A 24,432-nucleotide genomic window follows, 5' to 3' on the forward strand; every position below is an offset into this window, starting at 1 on the left:
TGAAAACATGTTAAATATTCCCCCAGCCAAATTTCAAAGCCAATTAGTCTTGATTTTTTTTACTTCAAACATTCATTAAGGGCTGGGAAAAAGCTTGCGTTTCAATACAAAATGTATAGCAGGTTATTTTTCTCATGGCTTTGTTGAGCAGGCCTGTTTGCTCCACAACCATGCTATTCTAAAGCTCCTTGTCCTCTCTCAAAACAACAGTGTTAGAAGTATGGATGATTTGCTGTCGTCAGTGCTTTAAATCACATCCACATCAAAGACACATATTAGAGGAAGAGGGAAGATAGAGAAGAAAATATTGCATGTTGGGCTTTTGTATTTTTTCTTACTTTATAGAGGAGAAGAAAAAAAGAAGAAATGAGAAATAAACTTTGTATTTGTTCAGTAATGGAGTAAGCATCCATGAGAGCTGACCAAATGCTCCCAAATATGTTCATTTTGTCTGGCATTACATAGAAGACATTTTCAGGGGTGCCAGGTGACTAAGTCTTCAAGCCCATTTACTGTGGCCTGGAACAGTTGTTGATTTCCATTTCAATAGTTATTAGGATTTTGTCTTTAGTCATCAACAAAGCTTGAAATAAATACATTTTATTAGAGCTGGCAAGTTTGAGAGCAGATGTGAGATCTCCCGTAATCTGAAAACAGGGAACCCATGGGACAGCAGTGTTCAGGATGAGGGCTACTTTTATTCCAGAAAGCACTGGCTGTGGAAATTCTCAAAGTGTGTGAGGTCTGCATACATTTCAATAGTGTAAAAAGAGAACTTTGAAGTATTTTACCTAGTATGGGTACCTGCAATTTTATTCCTTTAATACATAATGAGCACATCCAATCATGATATATTTATTTACACTTGTTTGTGACACCTACCCCAGACTGTACAGACTTTTTACAGTATTAGACCCCAAATCCCAGACCCATAGATCATAGAAAACATCTGTTATTCCCTTGTGGGAAGGGTCTTAAAAGAGTGTCTTCTGAGCATCTCTGTTGTATATCATTTATTACAAATGGGCCCTCATCCTGGAACAAAAGAGACCTCCTACATCCTCTTCCCCAGGCAGCAATTAACTGACCTCATCTTCCCACCCCCTTCATCAGCCCCCACAATCAATTATCCCAATCAGTCCTCCTGAAGAGCAAAACTGAGCAAACAGGTGGGCCATTATTCTAAATAGTTTGGGGCACTTAGAAAAAAGTTCAATTCAGCAGGATACTTACGCAACATTGGTTTCAATTGTGGAGAAACTGATTTGTATAATGGTATATGATTGCAAAGATCATTACATTTATTTTATTTTATTTTATTTTATTTTTAGTGTGTAAACTGTGTGTTTTTTGTTTGTTTGTTTGTTTGTTTGTTTTATATCCTTGAGGTCTTTCCAATTTACTGGATAGCACTCATTCAAGTAGGAGTAATTTTATATATCTGTTACTGTTCTCTTAAAACAACAGCAACAACAGAAAACAGTCTCTTAGAAGGACTGTTTAGCTCCTAATTATTATCAGAATAAGAACGTGTGCATAGAGGCTGACATCAGCCCCCGGGGTTAAATAGTAATATGGTAGAGGGCAGCAGAATAGGGTTAAGTGAAGCAGAAATGTTTTTATCTCTGGGCAGTTATGGGCCACACTGATGAGTAGTACATAGCTCTCTCTCATTCACATGGGAGAAGCAATTAAGCTTCTCCTTGGAAGAAGACAGCTGAAACAATAGGTGCTACTGTCCAAATCACTGTCCTTGGGGCACACCTTGTCTAAAGGAGATGGGGGGTGATTTCCTGCATGAGAAATAAAATTGCTTTGATTATGTCTATGTGACATAGCAAGAAGATTGCTGTGGTGATCTTCTCTCCCAGAGTGGTCTTGGGAGAAAGCAAAGAGTGAAACACACTCCTTTGGACATTTAACTGATAGTACCTGGGTTTTGAACTTTTAAACAAGAGTCCTACTGTACATTTATACTAATTTTAGGAAAAAGAAAAATAGAAGAAAAAATTAAAAAATGAAAAAAAAAAATACTTCTGGCATCAGTAATATCACAGCAACAATATTACTGATTTTTGAAGTACTGATAAAAAATGTGATAGACGCACAAATGAAAATGTTAAAGTATGTTCTCCAGACATTAATTAGAGAAACTATTCCTGTATCTTTCATGTCTTTCCTTTCTCTTCTCTATATAACTGTCAGCTTAAAATTAATTTAAGCTAGGTGAACCTGTTGCTGTATCAATGAAGTTGTATATGGGTATAAGTTCATGTATGATAACAGAGAACTACACTGAGTATAGCGTGTACATACACACCTTTGATGTGTGTATGTACACTACAATGGATCGTGCCTTAGATCTCTGAGAACTAATGCAAAAATAGCGACTGTCCAGCTTTGTATCATTTTCCAGGCAGTCAATATTTAAGTAAAGTAACAAGCTTACTGACTTCATCTGTCTTGGCTGGCTTAAATGTCTTCAGTATTCCAAATGTCCTTTCTCATCTTCCACTGTGAAATATGGGAAATCAGAAAAGTAGCTGTTTCTAATCCGATTGTTTCAAAGTTCATTCTGAAATCTGTACCCCACGAAATCAATGGCAAAGCTCCAAGACTCCAAGAGACTTAAGTGCAGCCAAGATTTTATTGATGATCTAGAACAAAGAAATTATTTTTGCAGGCTTTCACAGTATTTTGATCTGTAGTTTATTTACACACTGAAGAAAAAAAAAAAAAAAAAAAGAGAGAGAGAGAGAGAGATTTTGGCTTTCTTTCATTGGTAACATTTTTTGCCATTATACTTAATATTCTGCCAGTTGACAGATGAGCCCCAAGGTACCTCAGAATGTTAGGCCTGATATTAATGGGGCCTGCAACACATACTATGGCTAAGAAAGATGTTGCCATGTTTGTTACTAAATTCTAAATATACTGGAATGTTTTTACCTTGCACAATCTTATCTTTGTACTTTATTTGAACTCAAAATCTAATGAAAATAGGACCCCAAAATTAGAATTTGTTACTGAATTCACATGGTAACATTGTACAGTCTTAAAGGTATTTTGAGTTTATTCATCAAAGCTTGCTTAAATATCTTCTGTATTTGTGACATTGCATTATTATTACTCATTCTGTTAGTAATATAAAGTGATCTCCATTTTGCAGAAAACACCCAGATCTTATTTCCAAAGCACTCGGTTACACAGCAGATAAGTATTACTGGCCCATTTTATAGATGTGGAAACAAAGGGGGCAAAGCATCTTTCTTCAAGGACAAGAGCCCATGTGTTTTGCGTCTTAGATTAGCTGGCTATGCAGTAGGCCATACAACTTCCAGGTGGGGGCTAGTGATTAGGTGTTTTTATAGCAAGCTCTTTGTAATTCTTACTTTTTTCCTAAGGTAAAAGATTGGTGCATAGCTGTAATGTCTATAAAATGCTAAAGCTGTTAAAACACAGTTTTTGTTGTATGTCATCCAATTTGCAGTTGGAAATGGTAAAATTTGCTTAAATTGAAAACATATGTTCTGCTGGAAAGTAGGTAATGGAATTGCCACCTTTGAATGTTTGAGCCCCCATGCTTTTTCTGTAATTTACACAATAATAGACCTAACTAATGAAGCTATTTTAGCCATTATAGATCATTTTATTTGGTGGTATAAGAGTCTTCATATTAGAGTTGGACAGGAAATATTTTTCATATCTTGTAAAAACTTTCATAATTTCAAAACCATTCCTGTTCAAAATCAATATGAAACTAGAGGCCAAAAATTCAGTGCAAATGAAGCTTCTCATCCATCCCAACATCGGCATCAGAGAAAGACCAAATACTCCTTCGGGATATGCTTAGAGCAGGTGGCATTTTCTGAGTTTCACTACAAATTCCATACTTTATAACTGGCATAAACATTTTCAAGAAAAAAAAATAAAAATATTTTCAATGAATTGTATTTCACTCATTAAAATAACATGTTTGAAAATTTCTGTCAAACACTCCTTTTTATTTTCAACAAACATACTGTGGCTGAGATATGTCTTGTAAGAGGCTCTGGGCTCAGACATTTTCTTGTTCTCTCCAGTCAGAAATGGGCAGGTTTTCTTATATTTGTTTTATGAATTGCAACCAGCCACCCTTGAAGTATGGATACAAAATGTGCTGTGAGAAAAGCCTGTGACAATGAACCACAATTTCTCCATTGCTGTCCTTTCTTCTTTATCTACCTTTGTCTAACAGTATTTGTTCAATGTATTTGATATGAAGGTTTTGCATTTATCTTCAAATCAATGTCTTAAGTATTTTATTATGCTTTACTGTATTTTAGGCTTTTCTTTTAAACCTTCAATCTTACCATCCAGAATTTCTTCCTGTTTCACTTGACTTTTCTTCCTGTCATCTTTTTCTCGTTGTTACTATCTCTGGTTGTCATTCCCTTTAGGACAGGAAATGGCTGCATGCCAAAAGTCAGAGAGCAAACATGAAAAGCTATCAAAGGATGAGTAAAAGATGAGAGTAAATATGATAGTGTTGTTTTCTGAAAGCATAATGACAGCAGTTATTTGGCTCACCTGGCTACATACTATGATATATTTGGGAGGGTTACAAGGACAAATTATATACTCTATCCAGACAAACACATAAATAATTCTGACTGATCAGTAATTATGTCTCAGAAATACAAAAATATTCCTTGAAATTTTATAGAGAAAAAAAAAAAACAAACCACATTATTACCACCACTGAAGGCATTTCAGATCTGTCAAGCTTTTATGGAGATTTTACTTTGAATATGAGATGATCGCAGGAAAAATAAATGAACTGATATTCCTCCCCACAAACTGTTTAACACCACCAAAGGTGGTGACATACCTCTGCTGATGTGCTAAACTAGCAACAATAGTGCAACAACTGCTACTTCATCTTATAGTGCCATCATGCTTTGCACTCTCAGCTTTCTATAAGGAAGCATTGCTTGAACATAAATAAGTGATATTCTCATAATCCATCAGTGTTCACATTTTAATTTCCTTGAGCTTAACTTGATACTTATTGTTAAATTTCTTGCTCAATTTCTTCTAGTCAAGACAATCTGGCACTTTTTATGTTAATGAACGTAACATTGATAAAAGCCTCCTAGTGCACCAGCACCATTGTCCATTCTTATTTTAGCTGCTTTCCAAAACCTGCTGTATACCAGTAAGGATGGCCAAACACCATGCAAATGAAGGAAAATACTCTGAACATTGATTCATATCTGTAATTCTTGGCTTTCCAGCTGAGGAAGGACCAGAACTGGTCCTTCATGGAGAAGCTTAGATAAATTTTATTTCCTACAAAGTAATTCTCAACTTATAACACAAGAAATTGTACATTGTTGAACAAATATTCTGACAGTGGACCTTGAAGTTTGCTAGTAATCACCTTCTCTCATTGCGCAAGAGTTTAAACAAGCCTCTGTAAATGTGAACCTATTTATTGAACAAAAATTATTTCTTTAGCTTTTTCTGCAGTGTTCTCATTTTACTGCTATCATGGTTATTGCCATTATAATTAGTCCCATTGCTTCTGCTATTGTGCCACAGTCATGGTAAAAATCAGGTGCTCTTTAAGAATTCATATTGTAAGGAATTCTTGCCATTCAACATCAGAAGAATCTATCTTCTTCTGCTGAGCTTTTACTCACGTATATGTATCTTCGATCCATATCTCAAGGACACCCCTGACCTTTTACAGCCAAATGTCGCAGCTTTAGTGACTAAGATTAAACATGATAGATCAAACTGGAGGAGGATAATTGCTGTATCATGCATCTGTGTCATGTATGTTCAAGTTAAGTATTATTTACGCTTATGCTATGCCATCTTCCTTGTTATATATTTATGCAATGCCTAAACCACTAGATTTCTAATGAATGGTTAAGATGTCTGGATGACAACGACACAATAGTATTCTTACGCCAACTTTGATATTCAAATGACAGTTTTATTCTTTTTAAACCTACCGAGCAGTATATTAAAATGTGTTTGGGCAACTGCTGAAGTGCAAAGTGTATAGCTGATTTACTTTACTAAGAAAAAATCTCTCTGTGGATCTGCTGCTTCCAGATATAACCGATCACAACTTGCTATTTAATCTAAGATCTGCTTGAAGCATGAAACCAACCCATGTCTTAACACCCCAGCACTTGACTTAAGAGGCCAGTGTAGGGATCCAGTAATATTATGAGCCTAATAGAGATAATCTTTTCATAAAGATGCATCAGAACTATATTCATCATGTTGGAGAACGTTTTGGCATGATCTCATGCTGGAGGCAGCTGCTTGATTTCTGGAAGTTTGTCTATATTCTACTTCAATACATTCCTTTTTTTTTTTTTTTTTTTTTTTTTTTTTTTTTTTTCATCATTATGCTAGAGGTGTGCTTCAACTGCAAAGACCAGATCTGTATTCAGACTTCTTCAAAGTTTGGGAGTGTTTGATGTCGAAGGGCAAATGAAGGTTCTGCACAAAATAAGGTTGCAGGCGAAGGCACGTAGCAATTACTATGAGACACAGGATGAGAGTTCCTTGAAAAATGTTGATGCTCTTGTTCTTTAGTTTGTTTATGGCTCTAGGGATGAGTTTCAAGAGGCAAAAGAGTGGAAATAGGGTAGGATATGTCTCTGTTGGGCAGTCTGCTGTCCCAGATGTTCTTCCAGACTTCTTTGTTTATATATGCCCATTTTCTACCACAGTAGAAAAAAAAATAATATTCCCAGAGAAAGCAAATATCCTCATGGTCTCTGGAGGCAAAATCAATGCAGTGCATCAGACTGTGACTTTGAAGTCCCAGCACAGACTGGAGAGTGGGCTTGAAGCAGAATTGATACACTGACTGGGATGAGAGGGTACATGCACATATCTTGCTGACTGCTGCTCTTGCTGCTGACACTGAAAAAGACTGGCAGGTTCATGGTGAGATGCGTGGCACTGGCTGGAAAGGATCTGAGAAGGCTGTGCAGAGCCCTCAGCAGCTGGAAAGAGCCGTGGGGAAGAGGAAGTCCTGAAGGGAATACCAAAACAGGCACGTGAGGAAGGTACTAACGAATGCAGGAAGGACAGTATACTACAGGATAAAACACTGTAGTTCTGGCTTTATGTCTGTTAATTAACAACCCTGGCATGTGCAAACTTAGTTGCTTTTACTCAGTTTCATACTAGCAATGTAAGGCAGCTGGGCAGCTCTGCCTCTTCTTCCTTTGCTAGCACTAGATTTTAATGGTTGCTGTATTGTTACTTGTTAGGCCAAAGACTACTTTCAGACAACAGTCCTACTACTGGCTTCTTGCTAGCCATGGGTGAAAGAGCATAGCTGGGTGCTACAGCCCGATTGCTCGTTGGAAGCTGCATTCCCCGGCAAGCTCCCCTGCATGTTTCTGGAGAGCGTGCTCAACTATGCCACACTGACAAGCATGGCAGAAAGTACTGCATTTGCCAGGCTTTAAGCTTGGGGCCAAGACTGTCCTGCCTGACAGGGCTGTTGGGACCTCCTGGGTGGAGCAGAAAGGTGAAGAGGCCTGCTTGGTGCTGCCTGCTCAGCCAGGCAGCTTCCACTGCTGTACTGGGTCTGGCTGGAATGTTAACTTTCCCGGCAGCAGCCCATACAGTGCCGTACTCTGTACTTGTAGCTGGAACAGCAGTGTTATCACACTAGTGTTGTGTCTACTGCTGAGCAGCAGTGGCACAGCATTGGGCCTTTCTCTAACCCTCCTAGGGGGTGGGCAAAAAGTGAGGAGAGAAACATCACTAGGGCAGCTGACCTAAACCAATCAAAGGGATATTCCATACCATGTGGTGTCACACTCAGCAATAAAAGGTGGAAACAGGAAGAAGAGGGAAGGGAGGGGTGGGCTCTCGTTGAGAAGACGTCGGTCCTCCTCTCGAACACCGGCTGCGTGCGTTGAGGCCTTGCTTGCAAGGACGTGGTCAATCATTGCTCATTTGTGGGAAGTAGAGAGTAATTTCTTTCCTCTGCACTTCCATATAGCTTTCATTTATTTTGTTTGTTTGTTTTCCTCCCTTTTTCCCCTTTCCCTTTTATTTCCCCTTAGTTAAATTGTTTAGTTCATGGTAGTCTTTATTTAATTATTATAATTATTTCCCTTTAATTAAATTATCCTTATCTCAACCCGTGAGTTGTTCTTTGCTTTACTTCTCCCCCTCCTCATCTAAAGGAGGGGGAGTGAGAGAGCGGTTGTGGGGTTTAGCTGCCCAGCACGGTAAAACCACCACAACTGCTCACAGCAGGGAGGCTTGTGAAGATCCTCATTTTCTGCTCAAGCTGGCTCACAGGTTTTGTGTATGATTTTCACATTAGTCACGTTTTTTTATTATTGGTACCTGAGAATGGGATTAGCTGTAGTCCCTCATCAAAAGCACTGAGCTCAGAACTATTTCCACAGTGCACAACATAGCCCCAAGTGACAACGTATGCATTATTTTCCTCTCCCAGCGAGTCTGGAACAAGCCATACCGAATGATGTGTCACACACTAAGAAAAAGTTTATTTTTATTCTGATGGAATTCCAGGAAGCCAATTCCAGTGCCCCCACACTGACTGGAAGTGCGTGACGTGTCCTAATAGCTGTAGGCAGGACACAGCAAGTATGTAAAAGGGACATCTAATTAGTTGTTCCAGAAGGAGCTGAAGTGTTGTTACACAAATGGTGTGTTTCTGACAGGACTGAAGGTATCTAATGATTTATAACACTAGAAGAATTTTGACATATTCTGCCTTGAAAGGCTGTGAAATTTATGAGACAGATTATTTTGAGTTTCTTTACTGAGGATTATTGGAATTTAAACTAAATTCAAAAGAGCATTTTACAAGTCATCTTAGCCTTTAAACAAGCTCCTATTTTGGGGGTAGGGCAGTATCTGCATGTTCAAATTGTTCTGGTTGCATCTTCCAGTCCTACAAAAAAAAAAAAAAAAATCAACACTATAAATACAATGGTACAATTGCTCTAATTTGAGTTTTAGAATAATTGCAATTTATTATCTATATGCAGTGCAACACCTACACAGCTTACTTAGTGAGCAGGGGTCCATTATTCTCAATATGCTACAGCTAGATCTTGTGTCTGCATGTGTCAGGCAAAAATGTGTTTGTATTTGAGTAATTTACACAGTGTATTAAGGTGAATGTGGAGATGTATTGGTTTTCTGACCAAAAGCATTTGGAACTGTCTTACAGTATTCTTGTGCTGTGCCTCTTAGATTTCCAGTTACATCTGCTTGCTACAAGTCATTCTTGAAATTCAGGATTTCTAATTGTGCCTAGCAGTCTAATCTGAGTGCCAATCAGATTCTCAAAACATGTGACTCAGGAGAGATTTCTCCCAGTGCACCAGAAGTATCAGATATTGCTGAGGTGGTGAGGGAAACTGAGAGGGAACCAGGAAAAGCAGTGGTTGGAACTGAAAATCAACCCAGTGGCCAAAAGCTTTCTCCAAACTTCTTAAATCATTTAATCTGGAAGGCTGCTCTAGCCAGATGAATAAAATGTTATAGCACAGTGTTTTCTTGTCTTTTTGAAAGCAGCTAATAGAAACAGCTAGGGTTCTTAAAACAAAATGAAGGTATGCAAAGTTTCATGCAGAGGGAGGTACCTGAAGTGTTGTGATACAAAACAGTGTAATTACACTGAATCATTTCAGACATTTAAATGTCAAGATGAGGAGGTACTAAATGTAGTTAATAACACAATGATGTTTTCTGAAACAAACAACATAAAAGATGTAAAGGTAAAATACAAAATAATTAGTTAACATAATAATAAGGCTTAGCTTTTAGCAGCTGCTTTACATCTTCAAACTATTGCTAAATTATTAACTAATTGATCCCAGATCCTCCACATGCTAGCTCAGTGCAGAGTTGCAGGGAGGGTGCCAGCAGAATGCTGTTGTTGGCTGAGTAGGTAGACAAATGTTGCAATACGAGTGGTAGGAAGTAGTAGTATTACCATATACAGCACAGTACCAGGCGCTCTGAGTACGGGCTCTAGCAGTAGTAACCTTGCTTTCGAAAGGATATAATTGCTCTTATGGGGTTGCCTTACATGGAAACCAAAATGATATCAAGCTTTAATAATTAAATTATGAAGCGAGTCAGAGGAGGACAGATTTGTTCTCAGTAGAACACAAGAGACTACTTGCTTTGGTGACCTAATTGCTGCAGTTTAAAAAAAATAAATATGATTATGATAGCTGATTAAAAGGAGCAAGGGAGCTTATTCACATTTACCAAGAGCACACAGCAAATCAGGCTTTATGACTTGAAATCAACTTGGTGCTTTGTCCAGATTAAATTAAGAGAGGAGGTCACCAAAGTAAGTTCAGAAGAGCACTCGAGACTGGAAGTATGAGAAATGAACAGCAGAACTGAAACAAGAAAGGTATAAGGGAGAGAGAAGCCATTTTCTGCTCCTACCATTCATTTTCATGAGAGGCCAGTGATCAGAGAGAGGGGAAACTTCGGAGCAAGAAACCACAACAACCAACCTTTCTAGCTGTATCAAAAATACATTTGTGAGAATGAGTGGGTGATGACGGGAAATCTTTGGCACACATCTACCCAGTACTATGCAGGACTGCTGCTGAGTCCAGACACCATCAGGGGAACTCATTTTGTTGCCTTCTTGAAGAAAAAATACTAAAAAAAAAAAAAAAAAAACAACAACAAAATTATATGACTGACAGTACAGGCAAGATCTTCATAACATACATAGGAATTCAGGGCCTCAATGTTTATTCTGTGTTTCCAAAGAAAAAAGTGGTAAAATACATCAATGGTGAAGTACACAAAGGAGAGCCTGGTGCACCGTTGCAGCCTTTTGTGCCCTGGCAATCCTTCCACCCTCTGCATAGGCAGAATCTCCTCACCTGAAATTAGGAGGCTTTTGGCAAGTAAGAGTCAAATTGTTTTGTCTCAGGTCAAAGTCTGTGTGAGTCACTCCTGTCTCCTTGGCAGTTAAGAGAACAAATTCGTCTGACCTCTCTTAGGTGTATCCTTCAGGAGATGAATTGCTGTCTAGAAATACTTTCTCCCTGCCCATTGTGCAGTGACTTCAGGCTGACTGAAAAACAGGCTGCTAATTTTTATTTTCCCAAGTTAGGGAATATGATTTGTGAGGAGTGGCATCATCAAGCCATTTTGCAGAGCTGCAAGCCTATTACAATCAGAAAGCACGGAGGACAGAAGCAGATTAAAGCTCTTACCCTTTAACATGATCTTCCCATGGCTCTCATAAGGATTCCTGACAAGAAATCTTGGGATTAAGGTCCTACGTCTCTTTGTTGCTTTGCCCACCTGGGTGCTAGCTGGGTGGCACATCACAAGGAGAGAGGAAGCCCCTGCTCAGAGTGGAACTGCTGAGAGGCAATCAGCTGGGAGAAAGGTTGGTCGCAACAACTGGGAACAACTATTCCCAAATAGTTTATGCTCTCTTACCACAGTAAACTACTGTATTTCAGGTTACCTTCTCAGGGCTAGTGGGGGATAGATGAACTAGTTCAGGGCCTGTCCTGCTTTACTTGACCGACACAAGGGATGCTAACAATCTCTTTCACACTTACATGCATACACCACTGGTAAATATTTGCTCATTGCCATTAAATAACCTTGCTATGATTCCTGCTGTTCAGAAAATGTCTCAAAGGGAGATTTGAGACATGTGAATACCAGCAAGACAGGTTAACAGTCCTCAGTGCAAAAATATATTTGGAAATGTAAGTGTGTCAGCTTATCGTACATTGAGAATGCAGCAGCACCACTCCTCAGTATCTTCACACTTAATAGTCCACAAATGTTGCTGTGGTGCTCTGCACTGAAGAATTGTTCCGAAATACAGTCTTGTTAGACATTTTTTGTGGACCTTCATGAACCTGGGCTGAGTTTTTCAAAGATGGGCATGGGAGTTAGCTGTTTCCTAAAGCTATGTAGTGGATGGAAGTTGACCTTTGGATTTTTGAATGTCCATGTATAGACAATTTATGGCAGCTGTTTAAAAATGCTATTGACACTTAATCAAATAGGCGACTTTCTATTTAAAATATACATAAAGGAGACACACCATCTTTAATGATGCTTTTCCATTGGTTTATGTGACTTCTGCTGTTTTTTTTTAAATATGCACCGGCCATTACAAATTCTTTTTATTGAGAGAGAGAATCTTGGCCAGGGCCCCAAGGTTATTACTCACTCTATTCAAAAGGTACTTGGGGGATCTTTAATTTCCAGCTGGAGAGCTGGCAGAAGGACAGTAGGTTTAACATTTCCTCTGAAGGATGACACCTTTGAAAGTGTCACACGCTGCTTATTACTGCAGCACCCTGGATGTGAGCCAAGGTCCCAGTATGGGACTTGAACCCGCAAGTAGTTGGCTGTAAGGCAGACATGCTACCCACAGAGTCAAAATGACACTTAGTAGCATCTTAATTTAATAGACCACTTTTTTTTCAATGGCAGCCTTTTGTCTTGCATTTTTATGGTCTGGATCACTGGAAGTTTACTTTTCACTTCAACATGCATTTATGGAGAATGACACTTTGTTTTCCTTGCCTGTATTGCTGCTGGCAACTCTGAACAATATACTCTTGAAAAGTTATGTCCATTGAACAGTAAACAAAAACTTAACATTTCATAACTGCTTCCTCTAAGCTCCTTAAAGATATTTTTAAAAGTTAGGAAAAGAAAAATTCCACCATTCTGGCAATTCTGGCAATTTCTGCTATTCTGGCTGAAAAACAAAGCAAAGCAAAACCAACCAACCGACTAACCAAACAAACCAAAAACAAAGGAACAAACAAACACACCCCAATGGAACAGGGTGAAGCAGAAACAGGGTCTGATTTGGGCTGACGGGAGGCAAAGACATTTCTGGGAATGGTGGTCTTCAACTTTAGAGAAGCTGTGGATGCCCCATCCGTGGAAGTGCTCAAGACCAGGTTAGATAGGGCTTTGAGCAACTTGCTCTGGTAGGAGATGTCCCTGCCCATGGCAGAGGCAGTGGAATTAGATGATCTTTAAGGTCCCTTCCAACCCAAAACATTCTATGGTCCTATAATTCATGAAGGATGGCATGGAGGGGTGGGAACTGGATACGCTGGGGCTGAGAGAAGTGAGTGATGTGACAGGGACAGTGGGTGTCATGGTTAACATTACCTGTCTGTGGATTGTTGGAAAGGCCATGAGGATGGATGGTGGCATAGGCTTGTTGCATAAGCTGGGATGGTGAGGCAGTGCTGGAAACACTGAGGACAGAGCTCCCTGGTCCATGTGCATGCTCTGGCATGGAAAATCAGCTTTGCTGCCAGTGATGGTACCAGTACTGCTGCCAGGGGCTCATTGTACATTTGCTTTTCTTGGCTCTTGGTCTGTGAAAGGTTGGGCACCCCTTGCCTAAACACAGATCCAGATTTGCAGATGTCTGGGAATTGAGCTAAGGGAGAGCTGCCCCAAGCCTTCCCAGGCCTGCGGCTCCTCTTGCTTAAATGAGCTTCCTTGTATTTGAGTGTTTGCATAATCCAGGATTAAACTGTGAGCACTTTACAATGTGTTTGCCCTCCAGATCTGAAAGTTTATTTTTGACCATAGCTAATAAATAGTTAATACTCACATTTGATTAAAAGAAACCTTTACTAAGAAAAAAACAAACCCAAAGCAAAACTCATAAACTCCTTAAATATCAGAGAGATTTAAAAAAATAAATCTATATATATAAATAAAACATTAGTGCACTCAAGGGAAAACAATATCATTTTGATCTCAGAAAATATATTTGTCAGCACTTAAAGAAAAATATAAGCAATTCTGTCAGGTAACTAACAGGATTTTTATGACTGGTGAAGATGATACCACTTCAAAAGTACCATCACTAATTTATCTGTTCATTTGAAAACATCAGTTTGAACATGACACATTCTTAACTGCAACAAGCTAGCGGGATTTGGAGCTAAGTGTAATTTCTCCACATTGCTCTCAGACTCTGCATGGACACCAGTTCTCCCAACAGCTGATTCAGCTGATTCAAAATAACCTAATATAATTGAAAATAACCTTCCAGTGGTGTCAAAGACTCTGTAACTTTGGGGGTATCCCCGTGGCCTCCAAAGCTCTGGGCAGGCATGGAGCTCCTATCTGTAGCTCCAGTTGCGATACTGGGTTCATCTGCCCCAGGGCAAGCATCAAAAGTTAGCATTAGCTAGTGCTTTTCATAGTTAAAGGAGGAGAAGAGTTACCTCAGGAAGTGTCTCATCTCATTCCTAGATCCCCAAGATCTAAGCCATCTTAGACACCAAAGCGAAGTCCAAAGGAAGGGTTGTGAGGCATTGGAACAGGCTGCCCAGGGAAGTGGTGGAGTCACCATCCCTGGAAGTCTTCAAAAGACGTTTAGATGTAGAGCTTAGGGATATGGTCTAGTGGGGACTGCTAGCGTTAGGTCAGGGGTTGGACTCGATGATCTTGAGGTCTCTTCCAACCTAGAAATTCTGTGTGTGTGTGTCTGTGTGTGTATTACTGTCTGATGGTTCCCATTTTTCCTCCACTGGTCATAAAGAAGACACGAAGTCATTAACACTGATGTGAATAGCTAGTTTTTAGTTATTTGACATTCAATGAGCTAGCCTGTAGTCAGTATGAGGTATTTGAAATATATGTGCATGCTTAGCAAACCACATTTCTGAGAAGAGCAATCTTATCTTTTCAAAAGAGTGTTTACACTTCTCTATCTTTTCGTTACTTATTCTTGGCATTAAAACTGTCATAATAACAATGGCATCAAGGATGAAATACAAGGAAAACATCAGAGGAGGAAATTTACTTGGAGATGAAAAATTGTGTGTGGTGTTTTCTGTCTTGTGGTCTTCTGGTTGTCTTGTAGTTGAAATCTGGTCTGCACTATTGATAAGGCCATTAATTACTACACATAAGTAAAAAAATGTTTTTAGAAGTCTTATTCTCATATTCTTCAAAAACAATTTTAAGCACCGACCACAACTCTGCATATGCTCAGTCACATAGTGGGGTCCCTATCTGAGATGTGATCAGTATGTCTTCTTCAGAAATCTAATTAAGAAGTACATTTGCCAGCAAATTTCATTATTGAGAAGTCACTCAGAGATTCATATAACTGTTACAAGCAAAAAAGAAAAGTAATCAAGAAATTAACTGTTGGACAAACATTTACCTATGAGTCCATTAATTAGTTAACCAGGCAGTTCAAAAGTAATTCTCGCAGCTTTAATATGGAAGCTACTGAATGACAAAGTGTCTATTTTAATTCCATTTTGAAATGGTTATGATGTTACCAGTTCCCAGAAGCTCCATTCATTTGATATTCCCTGAAAATCTTAGTTTGGAACTAGATGAGAATTCTAGCTCTAATTTAGAACAGGAAATCAACAAAGAAGCAAATATTGAAACCAGGACTAGTATTACAAAAATTCATTAAGAATTCTTACAGACTTCTTATAGAAGTTAAATTATAAGAGGTAGATGTTATTTTTAGTCATATCATTTATAAGTAGTCTCCGCTATGTGATAACCTGATATGTTTTTGTGCACACAGAGTTGTCATTTCTTCAAAGACTAAAGAAGAATAAATGAGAAGTGTGCATTAAATAGGGAGAAGCTGCTCCACAATATTCAGGTAAGGTGTGTGTAGTAAATGTGCCTCCATGCCACTGACATTTTTTAGTTATGGCATTAAACAGCTTTGAGACTCTGCTCCTTAGTTCCAAGGCATACATTGCAAGCCATAGAAAAAGGAAATGTTTCTTATAAATCACAGTGTCACAAAAAGTGCAAAAATTACCATATTTTAGCCTAAAGTGAAAAGATTATAGTTAATGCATTAAGTATGAAATCTCTTAAATTCAGAATTTTTCACTTCAACAGCTCTCAGGATGTGTGAAGTTTTCTTGTTTGTCTTTAGAGAGAAAAAATGGCCATGGGCCTAAATTGTTACTCTGTAATTTTCACTACAATTCCTTTAACTTGGTGTTCAGGTTTGTAGAATATGTAATTATTTTCATTGGAAAGCACATTTTAACATCTGGGAATAATTTGAAAGAATGTAATCAACTTTGTCCTTTCTCAGAAAGTATCTTCTGTTAATATTTAACCCATAACTGATTGCATGATTTATCAATTTAGCCCTGACTAACTTGTGAAATTTATCATCTTTGGCTGTTACTGCACAAATCTAACATGGTAACAGAACTTGGTTTTCCAATTATTTCTGTGTACAATGCCTTTCTTGTCTATGGAAGTCTGTTTCATTCATGCGTCTGTGCTGGTCAGCAGGGCTAGCAATGAGAATGGGAATTCCGTAAATGTGGTGGAACCTCTTTAGGGTGAAGGTTATTTTTTTATTGGAAAAAAGTCTTCCTTTTCAACACTGAGCCAAATCCTGACACCCACCCATACTTTCTACTCTTATGTTTTCAGTTTTCACTCAATTTAATACACAGTATTATACAGTATAATGTAACTCACAAGAACCTTAAATTTGATCATATCACATTACAGAATGTTATATGCAGAAGTGAGTATGAATATGCATAATGCAGTTCTGCTTGTGTCTGATCCCAGGATTGTGCAGCTTCTCACTGTTCCCCAGATTTTGCAGGACTGATCACTAAACAGCTTCCCATTATTTTTCAAGACTGTGTTGGGCCAAAATCAAGTCTCATGGAAGTCAGTGTCAGCCTTGTCAGCCTCACTTCCGCTATGTCTCTTCTTTGAGTGAACTGCAAGGTTGGAGAGAGACTGGGAAAAAAGACCAGAAAGAGCAATATGGCAATAGCAAGTGCGATATATGTCTTTTGAATAAGGTCTAGGAAAGGTCAAATAGTAAAGAGGTGAGAAAAAAATAACAAAATAAAAGGGCAGGTGCAAGTGAGAGTGCTATTAAATCAGAAATGAAATCAAATTGGGGAATAAATCAAACAATAGAGTCTATACAGAAGAAAAGGTTGCAGGCCCTAAAAGTGCTGGGAGAGAGAATATGTCACTGAAGACAAGACAAATCAGAATTTGCACACATCTAGTGCAAGAGTGCCCAGCAGAGCACATCTTATAGAGGAGGGAGATACAGAGGGGAAATTTATCTGCTGTGTACAGGTGAATGTGCAGAAAAAAAAATCAAAATCAATTTGTTGCTTGATGCAGAAGGACCAGATCTGATTGCTTAAATATTGAGTCTTGTGATGGAGGAGTGCAACATCCTCTGCCTAGACAGAGACCTGGTACTGACAATAATACCAAATGTTCATGCCCAAATGGTGAACAGGGGAGTTGAGGGAAATCCCGAGACATAAATCATCCTACAGTAAAGTAGAAATTGACTCTCCCTTCCTGCTACTCTAATACCACAGGCATGCTGGGGTATGATTTAATCTGTGTTGACCCCAAACTTTTGTAAAGATAAATTTCTGCACATTTTTGGAGAGATCTTATTCACTTGGAGGTAACAGTCGCGGTGGTTGCATGCATGGAAGATGGATGGCTTCTCTGTTGTCTGATCCGCAGAGCAGTTATACTGTAACCATGCATATTATTGTTCCTGTAATTGCATCCATCATACCTCCTGTAAAAACAAACAAGTGGGCTCCCAAACTCAGTTAAAACTAGATAAACAACTGTTCTTTGGCAATGTGACAGATACTTATTGCCTGCGAGTAGCCCATAACTGATAGGAAGGACAAGGATTAGGGTGGATTTGTAAACCATAAATTGTAGAAATCCACTCAGAGTCTCCAAGCCAGACTCTTCCCTTAACTTTGCTTGAGTTATGTCAGGAATAAATCTGTCCTTCTGTTGAAACTCAGTGAAACTTTGTGCAATCTCTTTACTGTGTCAGTCATTTATGTGTTACAAAAGCTAGAGCTTCAGCAAATCTAAGTTAGCTGGTAATTTTTTTTCCTCCTGCTTTGTAGAAGGATGAAATGTTGAATTTTCGGTGGCTCTGTTTTGCTGTATAAAAGGGTACTCATAAAATTCATTAGAAATAAGTGAAAATGCTGCAGCAATGTGATTTTATCCTTCCTGTTTTTGAAAGAGCTGAAAACGAAATGCTTCTCCTAATATATATAGAATATATATCCAAAAAGAATTCAAACTTATACTCATTTTGTTTTTGCCCACAATAATTGAAAACACAAAACAGTTAATCAAGATTAACTAGAAACAGGGAAAAAGGAAAAAAGGAAAAAAAAAAAAAAGAGAGAGAGAGATTTAGCTAACACTCTTAATTAGTGCATGGGTACACTAATTCAACATTAGAACAGATGTGACGTTATTCATCCTAATTTACCTGGCCCATGGGGATTTTGAATGCAGTGCCTGGTGACTAGGGGAAGCCCGCAGTTTGAGCAGTGCCTTTCTTTGGGGCTATCCTGGCCACACATGCCTATCTGCTAACTCCAACTGCAGTGTGTGCAGGAGCAGATGTGATGCCTACTACAGCATACCTGGCAGCTAGCAAGCTTTAGTGTTGCTACCTTAGCATGTCACGGGTGCCCAGGTGGTCCCCTGATCTTCCAGACTTTATTTCTGGATAAGAAAGTCCACACAGGAGCTGAAAGCAATTTAGGTCACAGACAAATGTTCATCACAGGCAGCTCTGACAGCTGAAGATGATCACTCCCTCAGCTCTTTGCTGCTTGTCATCTTCCAGTAACTTCTCCTTGGAGTTAGCTGCCCAAAAGACCAAAACCATATTTTTCAAAATGGAAAACCAGATTTTTTATTTGAACATAAGCTGAAGGAACAAGCTTCCTACCATGGAAGAAGTCTAGAATGAAATGTAGTAAACGTGACAGTTTGTAAACTGGAACCTCTCTTCTTCAAGATTCCTTCTGACCCAGAGAAAAAGAAGCAAGTAGGCTTCTGCCATGCTGCCCTCTTACGGAAACCTGCAATGCAATAACAAATGGTTCCCTTGCAGAACTACAGATGAACTCACAGTGAGCTCAGCTCATGAAGTGAGGAGATAGCATTAAGAGTTAGTAAACCATTTACAAAATAAATGAGATAGCAAACTCCTCTCACCAGCTCTGGTCCAGTGGTAGCTTGATTCAGCTACAAACCCCAATAAAAATCCTTCTTTACTACCTGTCAGAAACCCAGATCCTATTTGTGCACCCCATTCTTCAAAGCAGCTGGTGCTCCTCTCCATGTATGTCCCTGAAACCTGAGGGCATCTTTTCCCTCCAGTTTATGGTCAAATCTAGAAGCCCTTGGTTTTGTGCTCCCTGAATGAAATGCTCTGAGAATGATGGCACATTCCTGAAGGTGAGACAACCCATCTGATCTATGTTCACATGGGTTAGGCAGTTTTCACATCATGTTTTCCCTGAGTGGTATGGTTATTTCTTACCACCAGCTGGGAGCCTTTGGGAACTGCAGCATCTGTAGGTGGCACTGCTACCTCCAGAAGTAGATTTTTGACTGTGGTGAATCTGTATCTAATTTTCCTGCATGTATCCCTGTAAACAAGCATTGCTTTGGTTAATCTGTATCTAATTTTCCTGTATGTCTCCCTGTAAACAAGCATTGTGTTTCAGTTTAACAATGTTCTTAGCAGTGATGAGCATAAAAGATGGCAATACAGAGGAAGACACAACAACATGGTGACAGAAAGAGAAGAAAACCACCTGGAAAATCTGACACATGCTCTGACCATTGGTTCATGTTTTCTGAGTTTAAAATAGGACAGGCAGGAGTACATACATCTAATGCAACTAGAGGAGACAGTCAAACTAAGTTCATAAATGCAGAAATGGAACAAATGGCAAAGATGTCATAAGGAAAGGGCAGTGTGAGGGCATTAAGAGAAATAAGAGATTGGAAAGGATGCTGTTTCTCCTCAACTGCAAAGTGGTTGCAACCAAGAGCAGATTTAGTGGCCATTAGCTGCAGCTTCTTTTTCATTTTTTGTACTTTTTTATGGCCTGTGTCACAATAGTTTCTTCTTCTAAGTCACGGAAACTCAGGCTTACATCCATTCCTACTCCAAGGCAAAACACAAATGAATAATGATGCTTTCCAGAAGTAGGGTGTCAGCACAGATCTAGTTCTGAAATGGATCCAGCTTCTTGGGGAAAATACCAAACAATTCACTTAGGTTTGAATCTTTGATGTTTCCTTGTTTTGAGTTGATAGTTTAACAACAAATAGTTATTTCTTCCTGTAGAAATGTTATTAGGTACAGATCATTTCACACAAAGGGGTTATTCTCCTTTGCCTGTCTTTTCTTTCCTGTGAAACAGTTAACATTGTCATTTGGAAAAAAATCAGCTACATGATACATTTGAATAGAAGGAAGAAGTGTTGTGACAGCTAGCCAGGGACATAGCAAGGTGCCTAGTGTGGTTGTTTTATTGTACATTGCTCCTTTTGATTTTTTCTGCAGAGTTCTGTACAAAGACAGCTGCTGCAGATTGAATAATGCATCTTGAGCATATTAGATATATCGTGCATATTCAGCACTGAAAATAAATATCAGATTCCCATACTATTGCGTATTGTTCAATAAATTTGGCCCATTGTGTGTCATTTTCCTAGTGTGGTTTGTCTCTTCTCTCTTCTGCCATTTAGCATGTTATTTGCCTTTTTTCTCTCTTTAATTTTCAGATATTACAATCATCCCAGTATTGTTCAAATTGAAAAGGGTCTTCTCTTCTTGCAGAGTCTGCAGGTGAACTCTGGAATACAGTTGCTGTTGTCTGATATTTACTTGGATCTGAAACTTCATATCATTCACACCTTCACTGACCACATTTTACAATCAGGAGGCCAAATTCATGGCTGGCACAACTCCACTGAACTCACTGGAGTTGAACTGCTTTATTGAGTCGCCTTGTGAACCTAGATATTTTAAATGGATGTGCTATAGTCCTTGGAATGGAAATATCAATGCTTTTCAATATAGTACAACTTTAACTATAACCCCAACTCCTTTATTTCCTCTAGGGGCATTACTCTAGTTTTATTACTGTGTGGGGAAGGTCTTTTCTCCAATATGCTTCATTAGTCTATGCTGGTAGAGGCTGTTCTTTGACTCTATTTCAATTGTAAAGTTGGAAGCATCTCTATGACATAACCACTTTATGAGGGTATTTGAAACTGGAACTGTACTTCTGGGAATGAGATCACATCACAGGCATTGACCAGTGTGGTTATTTCATTGCTGGAAATACTTGGGGGAAATCACTGTTGAGAATTTGATATTTTAAGTGTATTTCTGTGCTGCATCTCCCACCCACCTGTAAGGTCCAGTCTGGTCTTTAGCTTGTTGGACTCTCCTCTCCATTCAGTCACCATTAGCTTCAGCTCATACTTCTCTTTGATTTTACAGTTTCCAAATGAAAACACCTCTCCATGGACCTCTGTATACGTACATGTGTTCACCAGCCTACCACCAAGGTCTCTCATTTCACGTCTCAACTTTAACTCATGCCCATCTGTCATCACCATCTCCCACTTCTGCCTATTTTAGCCATGTCTGTACCAATGAATAAGGCCCAAGCAGTCATCCACAGTTGATGATATTGTTAAATGACTAGACTGCTTCTGCCATGCCAGCCATCACTTTTTGTGGATGGAGATATAGAGAACAGGGTGGGATGGAGATTGTTCCCAGTGGGCAACAAAAGTCAAGCAACATTTTCAAGGAGTTCTGATATGTGCACATCAGCTGTTATGTGTCTCTTGCCATTCTGACCTGTTTTATATATTAGCAGACATATAGCTGATTTGTAAATGTCTAGAGGATCTGATCATAATTTTCCTGTTCTGACTGAGAGATGATTACCTGTACTGGGACTACCCCATAAGTAACCACTACGTATGTGTAGAGGAGAACTGGAATCTCATTTCAGTTTTAGGCTGAACATACCTATGATGAAGGACTGCCTTTTCCCTGCTTTTTGTACAATGTTAATCCAGTGAGTACCAGTATAATATAAGATAACAAATAATCTTATTTTTAAGACTTAATTAAAATTACATTTCACCTTTGGAAGAAAGGTTATACCTAGATGTTTTTTATTCCTCTGGCTTTCTTACACATACTTACTGTATATTAATCTTTACCTCCAGGTGATACATATCCAGAAGTTGACGGATTTTAGAAAATAAGTTTTTCATTAAAAGAAATCACAGCTCAGTTATAAAAATATTTTTAATATTTATTGCTAGTCGTAGCTAAAGCCAAATCAATGATAAAATGCAAAGCTGTTGTTGAATGCCTCGTAAACTGAGCTTTATAAAGTACTTTTTGAATGATTCTATTTTTCATAAAAATCCCCACATTGTTTGTATCTGTGTATCCAGGCACCTGGACTTCTTTGGATATATTCTAGCAGAGAGAAAAAGTATCTATACCAAAATAACAAGATCAATGAGTATGCGAAATTATGTAGCTTTTAAGATGTGGCATCTTGAACATATATGTATAAACTCTAAATAATATCAATACAGTTTATGGCAACCATTCCTTAAAAATCAAGAAACCTTAATCTATTGCACAGGAACATGTGCTCCCCCTCAACACACACATACACAATTGCACAGACTATTGGAGGGCTGCTTCATGTGGAGGGCTACCTAATGACAGTAGTAGCTATTCAATTACTAATCTTTGAAAAACAGTCTCATCCAAAACTATTTGTGTAAACTATTTGTTCATATGGACTGCTAGCAATTCTATGTGTGTATGTTTTTTGGTTGGTTTGCTGCCATGAAGAGCAAGTCTTACTCATTTATTCAACAATCTGTGCAAATTTAACATCATTTGGTTAATGATTTCCCTGCCAAATTCAGAGAGACAATTGTATTTAACTACAAACCTCATTTTAATATCCTATTTAAAAGTCTAATCGAACCATTACTATTTTGCCTTTGCTTTGTTGTATCTTTGTGTTGTCTTGGAGATTTTGATGTTGCTTACTTCCAGCTCTATTGATATTTATAACATGGATGGCATTTTTCTAGAAACATAAGAGGATGGAGAAGTGCTTTCTGATGGGATACAGCTTAGGTTATGAAAGGTCTAAGGGAGACACTTCACTTCTATAAGATGGAGATGCTCTATTAATGACAATGTTAAAGGAAAATAATCAGCTAAAACTGGAGTGTATGTTGTGGCAATCATGTTCATGGAATTAGCAATCGAACTTCAGGTTCAAAGCATAAAACTAAACCCAAGGAAAAAAAATGCTAACATCTGCAAATAATCCCTTCTAGCAGCAAGAAAAATACATAGATTAATAATAAAAAGTGGTGATTTATCATGCATCCTCAATAAGGAAGTTTGAAAGTAAAATGTTAAAATACCTTTTGTAAAACCGGTCTAGTATCTAGTTAGTATGGGGTTAGGGTACTGGTTGGCAAACTGTTGCTGAAGAAGGCATAGGATCCAGTGCAGGATTTCTCAAGTTCTGAAGTTCAAGATTATGATCATCTCATGTGCCAGGGTACTGTTAACAAGACAGTTTTGATGCTAAAAATAAGCAAATAAATCATAGAAACATAGAATGGCTTCATCTGGAATCATCTGGTTCCAATCTCTTTTAGTTTAAAACCATTCCTCTGGGATTGCCCTGACCTAGGTGTAGCACCTTGCACTTGGCCTTGTTGAACCTCATTAGGTTCACATGGGCTCACTTCTCAAGATGGTCCAGGTCCCTTTGGATGGCATCCCCTCCTTCTGTTGTACTGACTGCACCACTCAGCTTGGTGTTACCTGAAAACTTGCAGAGAGTGCCCTCCATCTTGCTATATTATTGAACAGTACTGGTTCTAGGCCGCCACTTGTCACTGGCCTCCACCTGGACATAGACACATTAACCACCACTCTCTGGGTATGGTTTTGCTGAGTCTAATCACAAAATGAGAGATAAATACAGAATACAGTGTTTTTTACCAGTTAAATTCCTTTTTAGTGTTGTAGCAGTAGTCTTGGAAAAGACAACAAAGATGTAGATGAACTACTTCAGTGACATTATATCCTCTGTATAGTTTACTACACCGTGCTTTACCTCTGTAACAGGAGTAAGGCATACATTTTCTTATGCACAAGTTGGTTCTGCCATATTTTATTTCCAGATTAGAGAAAATGTTACTTAATGCTTGTATTTAAATTAGAATGGAGAAAAACATTCCTTTCATGTAATTAAAAAAAAAAAAAAAAAAAAAAGTTAAATCTATCAAATATCCACTGATGTTCTTATGAACTTAAAGCAATGCATGCATTGCATCTTGGACTACCATAGTTCATATATCATAACAGGTAACATGCATCAATATTTAGACTGAAATATTTTGCTTTTCTGTGTGGTAGACAATTTCACCAGTCTGTTACACAGAAGACCCAGGGAAGTCTCCTGT

The 24,432-nt window shown here is 38.5% G+C and overlaps 1 long non-coding RNA gene across 1 annotated transcript; it reads left to right on the forward strand.

Annotated features, from left to right (window-relative positions):
* Window positions 1-1,119: 1,119 nt before the first annotated feature.
* LOC311432438 lies at window positions 1,120-24,420 on the forward strand. Its single transcript, XR_014690068.1, has 3 exons — window positions 1,120-1,169; window positions 15,608-15,688; window positions 24,386-24,420. It is a non-coding gene; the product is annotated as an uncharacterized lncRNA (long non-coding RNA).
* The last annotated feature ends 12 nt before the right edge of the window (window positions 24,421-24,432 follow it).

Source organism: Aythya ferina (assembly GCF_964211825.1).
Source record: "Aythya ferina genome assembly, chromosome: 2".
In the NCBI taxonomy this organism is placed as follows: domain Eukaryota; kingdom Metazoa; phylum Chordata; class Aves; order Anseriformes; family Anatidae; genus Aythya; species Aythya ferina.